Raw genomic sequence first — 17,589 nt, 5'->3', positions numbered from 1 at the left:
TTGAATCCATTTCCGTACATGTTCCGTTTTCTGTTGGTTCCAAGTCTCATGTAATTTTCTTTTACAGGTTTTTCTTTCTCTTTATCTATCACGCTAGCGGCACAAACTTTCCTAGCTCGCTTTAGCGCGAAGAAGAGTAAATAAATCTCCTTTAGCAATCCGAAAATCTTCCAACCGATACTTCCGAAGCTGTTCCTCTCTCTCTCTATAATAACCATGGAGCATACATTTCTGTACCTCTGTTGTTCCAAAGAATAAACGTACTAGAAAAATACCTTGGCGTCGACGAGCTGTCGGCGCATATATTACTAGAAAATCTGATCAGATACTTTTCAAACGTAAATACATGTGGATGATTTGGTTGAGCATTATTAATTATTGCGTGGTAAAGGGTAATTTTCCGTGGGGAGATTACAATGCCCCTCGCAGCGAGCGAAGTTTGTGAGCTCAATTTTGATTCACCGAACACACTTCGCGAGCTATCTATTAGCGTGGATAACCCAGAAGTGATGATTGTCAGTCCTCCGACTGAAAAAGAATATTATATTTGAGACAGACGAAGAAAAGAAATGTTGAAGACAGAAGAAATGAAGAGACCGGTACCGCGGCTGTATTGCTTTTACGTGCATCTAGGTGTTATATTTGCTGTGCACAACCAAGGAAGATGATCTTTCATGAACTGATGTCGGGGTCTACCCATTCGGGAACTTTCTTAAGCAGGGAAACCTTGGAAAACCTCTTAAGCCTAGACCCCCAGCCTACGGTACATAGAAGATAGGAAAGCCTATAGAAGAAAAAAAATATAATTTTGAAATAGATCTCTAAAGGAAAGACAGGGATCAATTTGTATCACGATTTGGAGAAGCGTGGTTTGTGCCTCTAGCAAAAAAAAAACGTTTTACACTAAATAACGTGAATTCTCGTTTTACAATCTTGCTCCTGGTACAATATCTTGCGGTGCTAAACTCCCCCGGGTCTTGCATGTCCCCGACGTCCACATTTGTAGTCGGTCTTCTACGCGGCCCCCTCTGTAGTTGATCTTCTACGCGGCCCACAATGGGAAGAGTAGAAGGAACAGGGATACTCGAATTCACATGCAACATTCATTCCAAAAGAATTAGCAATGACCAAAAGGAAAACTCTTCCCGTAAGAGAACTGATTAGGTTGCACCGTCCAAGATTCTCCTTTTTGAAAGCAAAATCCTTATGGCTTCATGGATCCTTTTTGTTACGACGTACTTCAAGGAATTCAACCATTAACTAATGATGTTGTCAAGAGCATCATCCGATTTACTCCCTTTTGAATACTCCTTTTGACTTTGCCTCCCCCCTTGTGCTTGTAAGTCCAAAAGTTCTAACACATTTTCTATCACTGATTTGTTCTTCGTAATTTAAAGGATTCATGTAACTTACTATAGATTTTGGATTCAAATCATCGAATAATGGAAAGTGTAGTTCATTTTATACCAAGACATCATCCATATTTCCTTGATAAGTCATATAATTTAGCTATACTCAAAACTTTTTGTTCTAAATACATATATTTCTTCGCTTGAGTGCTGAAATGTAAAAGTTATTAGCATTGAGGAATGCGGATTCGCTTCTTTCAATTACTTTCTGATTCATACGGTGTTCATCCATGCTCATATATGGAAATGGATTTTTCACACAAAATTCCCAAACGAACACGAACCATTAAATTACTACTGAATCTATGAATATTAATCATTCATTAATAAATAAAAAACTCTTAACTTCTAATTATAACTCCTATTCCTTTTAGAGTTCAACATGAATCAGTTTATCCTCGCGTTTGGTGCGAGTCTCTTACAAAGCATATCTGTATCGTCTATATCGATTTTAATTCTCGCGCCGACGTCAACTGTTTTGCGCGGGAAATTATCTTTGCGGCGTTAACCGTCACTCACGATTCACTACCACAACACATCCCTTCACACGTTTACACATGTAAGCGTTCACATGAGATTATATACAAATATTCACTCGGAACCTCTTTTGATTATTCCGCGTCATTTGCGGGAAACATTTCATTCTTCTTGAAGGTCAGTTAGATCCTTAATCATTCTTGATGACATTAGCAATGCTAAAGTTCTATGTTCACCCAAACCACAGGTGAAGCCTATCTCCACTATCTTCTTTACAACACTCGATAATAATAGTTAGTCACTATTTCTATACTCTGTCACTGATTAACTATTTCAATTTAAAGGTTTCTATCACTACATACACAGTTTATTGTTATGTTTTTTACGAGCGTTCATTTCTGTCACTCGGAACACCATTCCTCCCTATCTTCTAATCTTCATTATACTTTTTTAAGTCGTTATGAGAAAATAACCCTTTTATTTTGTTCGATCCCGAGTATGCTAACAGATAAGCCCCCGGATTCGGAATTTGTAGGATAATGTATGGTCCAGTATATAGTAACTCCCATTTCTTTATACTTTTCTTTATTACAGATGATTTGGTATGTCGTTTAACTAGTACCTTCTCTCCAACATGGTATGTCTGTACCCTTTTGATTAATTTGTCATATCGTTGTTTTCTTTGATCAGCCTTTTTCGTCATATTTATGATAGCTTGTCTTATTTTTTCTTCCCAAGACATCTCAGTTTCCTGAGTTTTGGGGATATGGTCAGTCCAGAAGTTTTCCTCTTTTGCTCCGAACATCAATTCACGAGGTGTATATCCTGTTGAGGAGTGGGGCATGTTATTGTATATCTGCTCAAACTCTTCCACATAATTTGCCCACGCAGTTTGCTTATTATGGCAATACGTCCTCATAAATCGATTGAATTCTCTAAAAATCCTCTCAACCAAATTGCCTTGTGGGTGGTAAAATGATGTTAGTATATGTTTCACACCGACTTGAGACAAAGTCTGCTTCCATCGGAGTCCCGTGAATATTTTAGCATTGTCTGTTATGATCGCCTTAGGTGTACCAACATGTGGAAGATAATCCCTTATCAATCTTAATACAATTACTTTGGCTGTAGCCGCCTTTATCGGGTATAGCTTTACGTATTTCGTACACACATCGAGAAATGCCAACACATATTTAACACCACCTCTTGAAGTAGGTAACGGTCCACACAGATCGCATGAAATTAATTCTTTTGGTTCTTGTACTAATATTGAGCATAATGGGTGCTTAGTCCCTTTTGAATCCGGCTTTGTTTTTTGACATATTATGCATCTCTTTAAGACCTCATGCACTCTGCGCTTTATGTTGGGAAAATAACAGTACCCACTTATTTTGTCTGCACATTTTGTCGCACCGAAATGTCCCCAGGTTAAATGAGTGAACCATACAAGTTTCTCTATTTGTGCCTCAGGTATACAAACACACCAACGGACTTTGTTTGGCCTTCCACAGCGGAAAAATAATACGCCATTTACCAGCTTGTAATAGTTTGCCATCTGATCCGAAGGTTGCTGTTGTAACCTTTGAATGACACTTCCCCATTGAGCATCCTTTTTCCGTAACTGGGCCATATGCACACACAAATTGACGTAGTACGTCTTAAATGGATTTTCCTGCAGCAGCAATACAGGGAATTCTGAGGAATTATTTACTTCAATCTCTTTTGTTAAACCCTGCGGTGACCTTGATAGAGCGTCAGCAATAATGTTTTGCTGCCCTGAGACATGTACGATCTTAAACTGGTATTGTTGCAGAGCGAGCGTCCATCTAGCCAGCCTGGGGTGTAACAGTTTACACGTTTGTAAAAACGTTAATGATTGGTGATCGCAATATACGATAGTCTTCGACCCATATAAATAATAATGAAATTTTTTAAATCCCCAGACGACCGCAAGAGCCTCTAATTCTGTCGTCGTGTACGTTCGTTCACAGTTGGACAAAACACGACTAGCAAACGCAATAGGACAAAAGGTAAGCTGTCCATTTATCTTGCGTACTTGGAAAAGGCACACTCCAAGACCCACATTTGACGAATCTGTTGACAAGTAGAATTCCTCTTGCATGTCCGGATGGTACAAAAGCGGTGCATTTACTAATTGCTTCTTTATCTCTTCAAATGCTTCTTGACACTCTAATGTCCAGAGCCAGGGCACATCCTTCTTCAGCAAACTATTTAGAGCTGCTGCATTCATGGCCTGATTCGTTATAAATCTTCTAAAAAATGAGGCAAGACCCATAAACCCTTTTAATTGCCTCCTATTTCTCGGTGTTGGAAACTTACTAATCGCAATTAGCTTCTCCTTGGTCGGTAAAATTCCCTTTGCGTCAACTATATGCCCCAGGAACTTGATTCTGTTTAGTGCAAAATGGGATTTCTGTAGGTTAGCAGTTATTCCCATGGTTTTGAACACGTCCAACACCCGACTCAGTAAGGTAATATGCTCCTCCCAGGTCTTCGATGCAATAAGCATATCATCAACAAATACTGTTATCCTGCTTCTTAGTTCTGGACCTAGAGCATAATCTAGAGCTGCTATAAAGATTCCAGCACTAATGTTGAGTCCGAAAGGAACTACAGTAAATTGGTAACTTCTTCCGGCATAAATGAAAGCTGTATATTTCCTTGATAACTCATCCAGCTTGACCTGCCAATATGAACTCCGCAAATCGATGCTCGTCAAATATTGGACATCCTGGAACCGTTGTATCAGTTCGTCTATGTTTTCCGGATGTGTTCTCACTGGAATTATGATTTTATTTATTTCCCTGGCGTCGAGTACCAGTCTCACAGTTCCATTTGCTTTTGGCACGACCAACAACGGGGAGCAGTATGGGCTTGTGGAGGGTTCGATCAAACCCCATTTCAACATGCGATCTATTTCTTTTTGAACTTGAGCCTTTAACCTCCAGGGAACAGGATAGAAAGTTCTACAATACGTTTCGTGTGGCTTAACGTAGAGATGGCATATGTATCCCTTAATAACTCCTGGCCTTTCGTCAAACACGTTTTCATACACTAATAATAATTCTTTGAGCTGCTTCTTCTGCTCTTCAATAATGCAGTCGGATTCATTTAACTTCTCATACACTAATTGACCGAAGTCTCCTTTGACTTGGAACATTATTTACGTGCTGTTTAGAATTTTGTGCAGTCCTGATTACTTGCACACTGATCCCACTATTATATTTTCTGGTAAGGCTTTCCTTTTTCAACAAGTCCAACTCAATTTCTTGTTTATTTACATTTAACCAAATTTTTCCTGTTTTAAAATCTATTCTGCATCCGTATTGACGTAGGCTGTCGACTCCTATAATGCAGTCTACCACCAAATTTTTTACAACAAGGAATGTGCTTAATATTGCTACATTTCCGACTTCTACACTAAGTAGTGACTGCACTTTTACATTAGCCGATCTAGCCCCAACGGCGCCTATTATTCTGCAATTTTGAACTGGAAAAATTGGTACTCGTCTTATATTTCTGATCTTGTTGAATAGAGCCTCCGAAATAACATTCGTGGTTGCAGCTGTGTCCAAAACCGCCACTATAGGTACAGTCTCCAAAATGACTTGCACTTCGGCTACTGCCACCTGTTCCTTATCCTCATCTTGGAGTTCTAAGTCCTCGGTCAATTCATCTGCCAGTAATCGTCCATCATTATACGTTAGCATGGGTACACATATCCTGTTGCCCCTCAACCAATTGTTGACCGCTCCTCCGGGGCACGAGTGGGTCCTTACAAGTTTGTTGGATTTTGATTCGCCTGGTGGTTGACATCGTCCGTCACTTACCGGTTGATTCGTAGATGTCCGTCCCCACTGATGTTGGTTATTTGAATCTATTCCCCCCGGTTGATTCCACTTTCTATTACTGTTATTGTTCCAGGCTTGCGGTCTGAAATTCCTTTCGTTCCCCCATACGGGATTGTATCGTTTCCCATTCCTGTTGTTCCTTGGATAGCCCCTCGCAAGATTATTGCCGGTATTATTATTGAGATTTTGAGGGGTTTCTCCACTATTTATCGATCTCTGTGCGTTCCCTTGCCTACCATTTGGCGGAGGTTCTATCTCCCTATATTGGAATCTGTTGTTATGGGCTTTCTGGTTGCTCTCTTCTATAATGTCTATATGATCTAACGTCGTGAGGAACGACTCCAAGTCTTTATCGTTCCCGTAAATTAATTGATTCCGGATGTTAGTTGGTATCTTGCCTTAAGTATGTTTATTATGTCTGGCAAAGGCATAGGTCTGTCCCAATATCTAGTTTTGTTTATATATTTTTCAAAATACTTCCTAAGGCTTCCTTTTGAAAAAGAGAAAGGCTCTGGGTAGATCACCTCCTGCCTTAGGCGTTCCTGTATCCCTTCTGACCAGAATTTTGCTAAAAACGCTTTCTCAAAATCGTCATATGTCGAGCAAACAGAAGTCATGTCCGAGGCCCAGATCGCCCCCGAACCTTGTATATACCCAGTCACGAAACTGATTTTCTGCCACTCCGACCAATTTCTGGGTAGCACTCCTCTAAAACTTCGGATAAAAACAATCGGATGGACCCCCCCTTTTGTCAGTGTTAAAAATCTGGAATTGCCGATGCTTTATCGTTTTTTCTTCGGCATGGCAAAGGCTTTCGTAATCTCCGTCAGATAAAACTTCACGCGAATAACTAGCTCGTGGCAATTTAATATTCGAGTTACTCTCACAAGTCGGTATCGTGTGCGAATGTGCAGTAACTGGCTCTACAGACGCTGCCAACTTCCGCTGCTGGCCGGTATTCATTTGTTCTGAGCCTTGTTGTGAAACGCGTATCGACTCTTCTATCGTTTGTTTCCAATGCTCGAAATCAGCACCTAACTGCTGTCGCACTTCCTCAAGTCCTTTCGCAAACAAATTCTCTTCCTGTTTGCCGCATAGACTCTGGAATGCTGCTTTAACATTTTGCTCAACGTTTTCACACATTAGCCTTTTGTTTTCTAATGTGATTTCAGATAATTTACCCGTTAATACATTAATTTGGTGGTCTATAACGTCTTGACGTTCGGTCAGATGTTCAACACTTTTCTTTAGGTTCGTCTGCGTACGTGCCAATTCAGGAAGTTGCGCAATTGCACATGACATGGCATCTTGCTTTTGTACTAATTGCGGAACCATTTCCACCTGTTCCCGTACGGTATCTATCTTAATAGCCACATACTCCTTCATTTCTACACGTACGCGTTGAGTAGATTCCTCACATTGAGCTTTAACCAATTCTATTTGTGCAATTAATTTTCGTTCCGTCTCTTCGGCCTGATCTTTAAGTTCCTTTGTCTTCGCCTCTATCCGCTGCTCTAATTCGGAAAAACTGTCATGTAACTGCTGCTTAATCTCAGCTTTCAGATTTTCCTGCCCCTCAGTAACTGAGGCTAATTTCGCATTCAAATCATTTTGCCCCTCGGTAACTGAGGCTAACTTCGCATTAATGTCGGTTTTCATTTTATTCATGCTCTCGGTTATCATCTGCATTTGTCTCATGATAATTACTAATGGATCTAATCCATGTTGCATACTTGCTGTTACATCTCCAGCCGTGTCTACCGGGCGTTCTATTGCACTATCTGTAGCGATCGGTTCTACAACACTTCTTACTACATCACTATTATCCGTGCTCACAGCTGAAGGCTGTTGCGTGTTGCTCTGCTCTGCTTGACTCATCTTAAACATTGCCCTAGTTAAAACCATATAAATGTTCTACAGTCAATATGTATATATCTCCCTTCACACAAGAATACTTCTGTGGCTACTTTCTTATAAAACTTATACAGGTACTTATACAGGTAATAAAAAATTATACTACAACACTTCTTACTACATCACTATTATCCGTGCTCACAGCTGAAGGCTGTTGCGTGTTGCTCTGCTCTGCTTGACTCATCTTAAACATTGCCCTAGTTAAAACCATATAAATGTTCTACAGTCAATATGTATATATCTCCCTTCACACAAGAATACTTCTGTGGCTACTTTCTTATAAAACTTATACAGGTACTTATACAGGTAATAAAAAATTATAGATCTGGCCTATTTTCTGCGCCCAGCGTGCTGCTTTTATTTGTAGATCCACTTAATTTGCCTGCGAGTATTTCTTCTCTTTTCCAAGTTAAGTTGTCTCGTCGTAGTTCACATGAAACAGAGAACAAAATTATTTTAACAACGTCCAAAAACGTGTCCTGTCACGGTCGCCATAATAATGAATTCTACTCTGCTTTTGTAAATGATGAAAGTCTATGTGAATGCAGCTTGCCGCTAACTTGGTGTAATGTTTTGTCTGTACAGAAGTGTATCTGTCGCCTTTATCGCTCTTTCCCTCTCACACATAAATCGGTACAATAAAGTCAGGGCTTCGTGTTTTCTAGTTAGGCTGATCCGTGAAAAGACAGAGAAACAAATATGTTAATGGAGGATTCTCTCACTCTCTCTCTCTCTCTGTCCTTTATCTGTGTACAGTTTAAATATATTATTTACGTGAAATCAGCATAGTAGAATCTCTGGTGGAGCCCTTCGTCTTAATATTCAGCGGCTGGCTTGCTAGAAAAGATCTTTACATTTGTTATTATTATTAAGCGCTGCATTCAGTTGGGAAAATCGATCGTTTGAACATTTCGTTCAGTTTACGACAGATCTAAAATTTCAGATGTGGACGAAGCCTTTTTGGACGATTTCAAAAAACTCAGATATTGCAGGCTCTCTTCGTCACAGCTGAAACTTCCCAATTAATTACAGGGCCCAGACAATCATCAATGGTTCAGACAGAGAACTCATTCGTCATTCACTCTAGAATAAAATGGTCACAAACCTTATTTCTGAGGAAAATTGTATATTGAATCCATTTCCGTACATGTTCCGTTTTCTGTTGGTTCCAAGTCTCATGTAATTTTCTTTTACAGGTTTTTCTTTCTCTTTATCTATCACGCTAGCGGCACAAACTTTCCTAGCTCGCTTTAGCGCGAAGAAGAGTAAATAAATCTCCTTTAGCAATCCGACAATCTTCCAACCGATACTTCCGAAGCTGTTCCTCTCTCTCTCTATAATAACCATGGAGCATACATTTCTGTACCTCTGTTGTTCCAAAGAATAAACGTACTAGAAAAATACCTTGGCGTCGACGAGCTGTCGGCGCATATATTACTAGAAAATCTGATCAGATACTTTTCAAACGTAAATACATGTGGATGATTTGGTTGAGCATTATTAATTATTGCGTGGTAGAGGGTAATTTTCCGTGGGGAGATTACAGAACTAGGGATACTAATTACTGCTTCCCAATATATTGATTCCTTAATGAATTTGTCATTAAAAAATCACTTTTTCAAACCAACAGCTCAGTTCATGGAGTTAATACTAGAAATGAGAATAATCTTCACAAGGATTTAAAGTCAATTAAGAATAATCTTCACAAGGATTTAAAGTCACTTAGTCGTGTACAAAAAGGTGTGCATTATTCAGGATCACACATTTTCAATAACTTGCCAGCAGCCATAAAAAGCTTAACAAGCAATGAAATTCAGTTTAAGAGAAGCTTAAAGGATTTATTGGTGGCCAACTCCTTCTACTCCATTGATGAATTTCTCAGTAAAAACAACTGATTTCTGTAAGTACAATATAACTTCTGCACAATTTCAGTGCAGTAATGTGTTCGTTGTAAATAAGTATTATAGTAGTTGTATTACATGTTTATTACCTTATAAATAAATAAAAAACTTTTATTTAAAATTCAGTGCATTAGTATTTTTAAAATGACTCTATATAAAAGTGTTCATTAAAAAATGACGATCATTCCACTTGGGACCTGTGGAATGGTACATTAGCTTATTTGTTTTAGTTGTAAATATTTGTCATGTATTGTATTTCTGACACGTTCTACATCCTGGAGGACCTCATCACTACGGATCACTTGGAATGAAAGTAAATCTAATCTAATCTAATCAAGGTCTGTTTAAAGAACAGGGATAGCAAGTACCGGGTAGTTATAATTAAAGTGCAACTTCTTCCAGAGGTCCAGTGTGCTCTGTAATTATTGTATGGCAGTGGAACTAGATAGATATACTGAATGCGGAGCCTATTTGCTCTGGAAAAGAATTAGTTCCAGTTTTGGCTATCAGATGTCTGTATGACAGTATGACATCCACGCTGTCATTTGACAAACCATGATCTTCTTTGTATATTCTTTATTTCTGAAGAATGACATGTTACTCAGCTGCAATGAAAATTAATAAGATGTGCACAGATAAACCATGAATAACAACTTAAAATTATCAAAGTTAAGGGCAGTACCAGAAATGGTTTGTTTTAAAGAAATAAACACATTGGAAATTATCCTACATCACCGTAATACAAAATCCTGTACTATCACATTAACAATGATTGATAATTATCATTCTTGACTTGCTTTGCACCGACATTACTAAACAAAACTCGACATAAAAGAGGTTTCAAACAAGTCAACTCTCAAAAATTAGTGAAAAGTAAATTGTACATAAAAATTCATTACTTAAAGTACTAAGAAGCAGCGGTAGCTGTTGTGTATGAGCATAAGAGCACATGAACACCTTATCTTTCGACTCCTTGGGGATTTATTGGCTATTTTTCTTTGTAAGCTGTTAAAACATAATGTAGATGCGGTAATCTGTAATACACAGCACTAAATATATCGCGCTGTGCTACATTACTCCTCTCAGACTCGGTGAAACTTGACATCAGGGTCGTGAGCACACCTTCACCTATGCACGTTTTAAGGAGCTTCTGCACATGTGCAATTGGCGTGAAGTAATTGCCTTACGGGCAAAATACATACGGATTTGATAAACAATGTGCACAGTTCGCCGGCCGGAATGGCCGAGCGGTTCTAGGTGCTTCAGTCTGGAACCATGCAACCGCTACGGTCGCAGATTCGAATCCTGCCTCGGGTATGGATGTGTGTGATGTCCTTAGATTAGTTAGGTTTAAGTAATTCTTAGTTCTAGGGGACTGATGACCTCAGAAGTTAAGTCCCATAGTGCTCCGAGTCATTTGAACCATTTTTGTGCGCAGTTCACGGTGTGCACTGCTAGCCCTTACCACTCATCTACAAGTAGACGTTAATGCCACCATGTGTTAGCACACTGAAGCAGACTTTTATCCATTTCTGCTTGGCATAGATCCCGCTGGGCGGTAGCACACGCCAGGGATATGACATTTCACTCACTATGTAATATAAAATTCGATCGGACAGCAGCGTATGTTATAGTTATACTGATAGAAGAACCTGTTTTGTGGGATTCTGAATGAGATATAGTGCCGTAAGTTTTGGATTCTATCAGATAGTAATCCATTTGAGGCTCTGGGAACCATAAAGGACATCATGTCGGTTTTGAGACTGTGGCGTTTATTCATGCTTCTGACATCTTTTGATCTTATGGTGGGTAAAGTTTAATCTGTACTGTAGGCCCACATTGTACATTAATGGAAAGCTGTTTCACTGGTTCCTCCGATACTCACTAATATATGGGGGTCAAAGAATGTGTGCTTTTGGTCCTTATGGGTGTCACTACCTAATTCGTATTCCAGTCAAGTGACTTTGTTGGTGGATAGTACTACTTGAATCTAATAATTTCCGCAAACGGCAATTTTTTTTTTTTGGGAGTTGGTTGTTTACTGAGCAGGAATCAACTTTCCAGTACAGTGTCAACAGGAACTCTGTTGAATCTGTATTAGGCGCAAAGAGAAAAAAAAAATTACCAGGAAAAGTTAGCCGCAAAGGAAGTAGGGCCTCCAAGACAAGATCTGTTGTCTGAGAAAGTGACGAAATCAAATAAGTGTGACTGTAAGCAAATATTTAACAAAGAAGTGTGTAATAAGCGTAAGTTGTTATGTGGGTGCAACGTAAGAATGTCTGATTTTCAACCCTTAAGTTAATTTGGTAACTAATACATGAATTAGGGATCCTGCATCTTTGTCCAAAAACAATAAAAAAAAGCACGAAAACTCCCACTAACTCAAAAATGCGAAACGGAGAATAGCGAAAGCGTAGACATTATTTCCTTCTTGCCATAAAATGCACTAAATTAGATACAAAACAAAAAATTCCACAACAACAATTCTTCCTTTTTCAGACAAGTTATTCGTTATTGCAGTTGTCGCTGTTATTATTATTATTATTATTATTATTATTATTGACATTTGCTGAAATTGTATTAATATGTTGATGAGCATTACTGTTATACTGCGGACACTATTAATTTCTCACTCTCATATTTATCTGAATTTAAAAATTTGGGACCACACGGAAAGTATACTTATGAGCCGCCACTGCTAAGAAGAATAACAAAATAGCACTATAAACCATGCACACGGAAAAGAGAAGAATGTATCTAGTTTATAAGCAACGTAGGAAGTCTTCAAGAGCTATCTTCCATTCATAATATGACATGTCGTGGGGCGAGAACTAGCGCCCGGTTAGGAACTGTCAGTTGATTCATTGTAAGGGAAGAAAAGGACACACTACAAAGGAATTAGACAAACAAATGCTTACAATTTCAGAGAAATTGGATGATTTGTTCAAGAGAAAGAGCTTCACAAACTGAGCAAGTTAGTAACCCGTTGATCCATCTCTGGCCCCCATGAAAGCAGTTACTCGGCTGGGCATTGATTGATAGAGTTGTTGGATGTTCTCGTGAGGAATATCGTGCCGAAATGTGTCCAAACTGGTGCGTTAGATCGTCAAACGTCCGAGATGATTGGACGGCACTGCTCATAATACTCCAAACATTCTCAAATGGGGAGAGATCTGGCGACCTTGATAGCCAAGGTAGATTTGGGCGAGCACGAGGATACGCAGTAGAAACTCTCGCAGGTGCGGGCGAGCATTATCTTTCTGAAATGTAAGCTCAGAATAGCTTGCTATGATGGTCAACAAAACGGGGTGTGTAATACCATCGACGTACCGCAATGCTGTAAGGGTTCCGCAGACGACAGAAAACCAGAAAAGAAATGGCACTCCAGACCATCACTCCTGGCTGCTGGGCCATATGGCGGATGATACTCAGGCTGATGTCCCACTGCTGTCTGGGGCGTCACCAGACACGCCCTCACTGACATCGGGGCTCAGTTCTAAGCGGGACTCATCACTGAGGACAATTTCACTCCAGTGAATTAGATTCCAGGCCGAAGACGTGTCTGGAGACGTTGAGTTTACCCTATACGCTGTCAAGGTAGATCTTCAATGATTAGTACATGTCCAGCTAACGTAAACAGGTGTACTACTGTGCATTTTATCGTATACTGCGATTTTTAGGACGTAACAATGATCTGTGAGCGCTACATATATGGACATGCTCCTGTGCACAAGGTGTTTGATTTTAAATATTTTATTTATGACGAACCTTTATACAATGTGCTACATTTTATCCAATAACATGACAACTTGGCGTTGAGGTGTTTTTTTAAAATATTTATAATTTGATTAAATTATTATTCTCTTGTGAAGATTCAGAAACCTGTTGTGAGTTTTGCACCACTTCTTGGCCGGAAGATCTAAGACTTTTCAAAAACTTAATTACTGTATGTGATAGTTTATATGTCACCTGAAATCGTTTGTAGAAGGTTTAGCATTCTCAAGATTAAGAACAGAGTTCGCATTGCCACTTAATTTGTGTCGTGATCATGTTCGATCACAACCGAATATAAGACACAGTAACTACGAACAGAGTAACTAGGAACAGAGAAACCTATGGGAGCAGATAGAGCTGGAAATTTTATTTGCTATACTACACCACACATTAAAAAAATTGGATTTAAATCACAAACAAGGTAAATGCCAATGCGCCTTCTGCCTTAACTACGACGTTTGCCGACGTGCAGTCGCTCCCTGGTAGCTGTATGAAAACTATAAAAACACCGTTATTTCTGTTCCATTAATAGGAGATGGATGCCATGGAAATAAGCAGGCACTCATTTGAGAGCACAATAACCAATTTAATTACCTTAGTCAGTATTGCTAACAACAGGCTCCGTAACGTTTCAATTTTCTATCTTGCTGGCTGTTTCTTTAAATAAAGTCCTTTAACATTTTCTATATTTCATCTTAGCTGCACACATAAATTCTTACATAGCACTGAAAAATAGTCATATTTTATAGTAACTAATTAGTGATTGCGGACCACGCCACATACGAGTCCGCCGTCTTTAAAAAATATATCAGGACTGTGGTAACACAAGAGGATTACAATTCTTCAGCTGTCAAAAAATAAGAAACACAAAATATCGCTATCTATACAATTTATGAACAACTCGTATTCAGCGACGTGGCGCGTAAGATATTCTTTGAAATATCAGGTGGTCGCTGCTCAGCGACGATCTAAGAAATTTTTACACAAATTGTATGGCTTTTATGAGTCTGCATCGTTAGATTGTCGAATGTAAGTTTATTTAAGCTATCGAAACAGATACTAATATTAAAGTGTGATATTCCAACTCAAAATGAACTAGTTTCATTACAGAAATTTTTAAAGACCTGAAAATGACAGCAAAGTTTGTCAAAACCAGTCTTTGAACATAAATAAATATTTATGCGATTTTGGCTTTAGAAAGTTTTTACCAAGTAAAATATATCGCTCCTTCTTACTTATCAGCATAGAAAATTCAAAGGCTTGCATTTTGGTACCACTGATAAAGCAGCGGTCACTGTCGAGCGAAGTGTAACTGTTGTACTTTGCAAGCATGATGGATCTTCAAATTAAATATTGAGAGAGCTAGTTGTCAGATGATAATATTGAAATAAGTGACGGGTTAGTACAGGACTGTAGTTTTATCTTTGTACCAAGCATTAATACCACACATTAAATTCATCAAAATACATAAAAATTAGTTATAAAACATTGCAAAACAAACACTTTCACTATTGCTGAACAAACTTACGGTCTCATGTCATTTGCATTAACAACAACTATGCACTAAAATTGCAGTTTCAGCTAGTTAACCATTCATCTATACATCTTCCTATGCCTGGAATGCTTTTGTAGTAACAACATGATCTGAATGCCCACCAACTGAAAATGCTGTTTGTTGATACATCAAATGTAAGTTGTCCATACCAATAACAAAAGCCACTGGGTGGGTGGAGCTGTTGATAGATGTTTTCCCCAGTATCATTATCATAGCCAGCCTTTGTTTAGTTGTCAGTCTATCAAGGATCCCTCTAAAAGAACTAAGTTCATCATTATTAACTATGCACTTCGTGTCTCTAAGTAAGCCTTCAACAAAATAGCATACTAAACACTAGTAATACAGATTTGTATAGGTATGTTACAGCAACTATTTGCTAGTGTATGAACATTATATTGCTATACAAAATGTTTGCCATCTTTTTCTGATAGTGCCTAGCATTACAGTAACCCTCATGCTAGGGTATTAACTTTATCTTACAGTACAAAACGTTTGTCATCTTCTGCTGATGACATTAACATGGCCTGTCACATTTTGATTTTCTTCAAACTTGAGAATCATTTTTCTTTTTCGTTATTCATGTCAAGTTATGGTTGTAAACCACTAAGCAAAGTAATATGATAGGCAGGCAGTGCAGTGACAGTTGACAGTTTCAAACAAATATGCAGCTAGAACTAAAACAGTATGTGACAATATCTGATAGTAGGTGTCAGCTATTGAATGTTAAATAGTTTGTCATTAGAAGCTGACAGTGTGTATGTGCAGGGGGTGTCAGCTACTGGATTTCAAACAGTATTCTGCATGTGCAGTGGATGTCAGTTACTGGGGCTGTGTGTCGAAGTGCATGTGCAGACATCAGCCAGTCTAACCACAACGTTCACTAAGCTAGTCGAGACTCCTTTTAGCAAGTTCAGACTTGTTCTAGCAAGCAGCCTGTGACTTATCTATTTAAGACTTATTCCCAAAATGCAGTGGGCGTCAGCTACTTGGAGTAGTCAGCTTCTGGAGGTGTCACTGGGATGTGGGACATGTGGTTTTATTGTACAATACAGACAGCAGATTTTAGCATTACCAGCAGAACATGACAAACGTTTTGTGCACCAAAGTAAAGTTAATACCATAGCATAGGGTAGCTATAACGTTTGATTAATTCCAAAAGCATAACTACCATTGTTTTCCACCTGTGTTAATATGTATTACTACTGTCCTGTTCGCTGTTTCATCGAAGTGTCGTACAATTTCCGCTGTGTAACAGTAGATGATGGCAACATTTTGAACTGCAGGATGAAGTTACTGTCCTGGAAGGTGGGCACTACAACGTTTGGCTGACTTTGGTATCAGTTCTAGGGACAAGCTTTTGACGAATTAAGATATGGGCTAACATTGTTTACACTGGTAATTCTCATTGATCAGTGCAGTTTAAGCTTTAAAGTAGATCAGTAGTAGCATTCATATGTATTTTTCAATGTTATAGAACTAATTTTTACACATTTTGATGAATTTAATGTGTAGTATCAATGCGTGGTTTGAAGATGGATTACACTCATCTATTAACATACAATTTATTTTGGCAGTTCCAATTAGCGAGTTGACTGTATTTTAATAAGTTATACAGACAATTTAGATTTGTAAATATTTAATTTGAATGTCCATTATGATTATAAAGTTCAACAACTAAATTTTGGTCTTTAACAAGTGCTGCTTAATTTATAACTTTCATCAGAAGTGTCAATATGCAAGCCATATGTATTTTTTTTTAATCTTACAGTACAAGTAAGTTGCAACAGATGTTATCTCATGTGCTTTGTGCTCAATATCTTACATACTTTGAGAAATACTACCTTTTTATTTAGAAGTAAAGTTTGAATTCTCATTTCTGATAAAATATCTCTAATTGTACTTTGTGTGTGTGTGTGTGTGTGTGTGTGTGTGTGTGTGTGTGTTTGTACTAGAAACGATTACTTATAATGATAATTAATTTTCTTTCAGTATCACAGATCGTATTTTCGAGTTATGTACCCTTCATTTCTATTTTGTTCCACCATTATCAATGATAATATTTTATTGCTCTTGTGTTGCACCACCACCGTCTTTGGTCATGTATGTTTAGATCTTATACTCAGAGAATTACGAAGTTATATTTGTGTGTTACGAAAATACACAATTTAAGTGAAGCACCACAGTAAAAATCTAGTCGAGAGACTGTATTCTTTCCTCCCTAAAGTGACTTTTCTTAGTTTGTCTTTTAGCTGCATTGTATGTGAGTGTGTTCATTAGAGACTTGGTCTTATATAGAAACTGATTATTTGAAATACAGTTTTAAAGAGCCTTGGCATCATACTTCCAGTTGATAAATATTGCAGAATTCCACAAAAGCTGTTTTGCAGATAACCTCTGACAGCCCTATCTCAAATGCAAATAAAAAGTTACATTAGGCTTTTAACAATATCTATTATGTTTTGCAGTGTTCAATATAATGCATCATCTTCGTTCCTCTTAAAATTATGGTTGCTAAGGTGAAATAGTGCCGAGGAACTTGATGCCAGTTCGTGTATGAACCTTCTTATAGCATAGCCGCAGATTGAAATATCAACAAGTTTTACGTATTTCAGACATGGAGATACCACGGTAACACTTGAAAAACATCGTAGAACAAATTAGGAGTAAAATATTTAATTTGAGGCTTC

This window comes from Schistocerca serialis, chromosome 1, assembly GCF_023864345.2.
Source record: "Schistocerca serialis cubense isolate TAMUIC-IGC-003099 chromosome 1, iqSchSeri2.2, whole genome shotgun sequence".
Taxonomy (NCBI): domain Eukaryota; kingdom Metazoa; phylum Arthropoda; class Insecta; order Orthoptera; family Acrididae; genus Schistocerca; species Schistocerca serialis.
Note: the sequence above shows the minus strand (reverse complement) of the source record.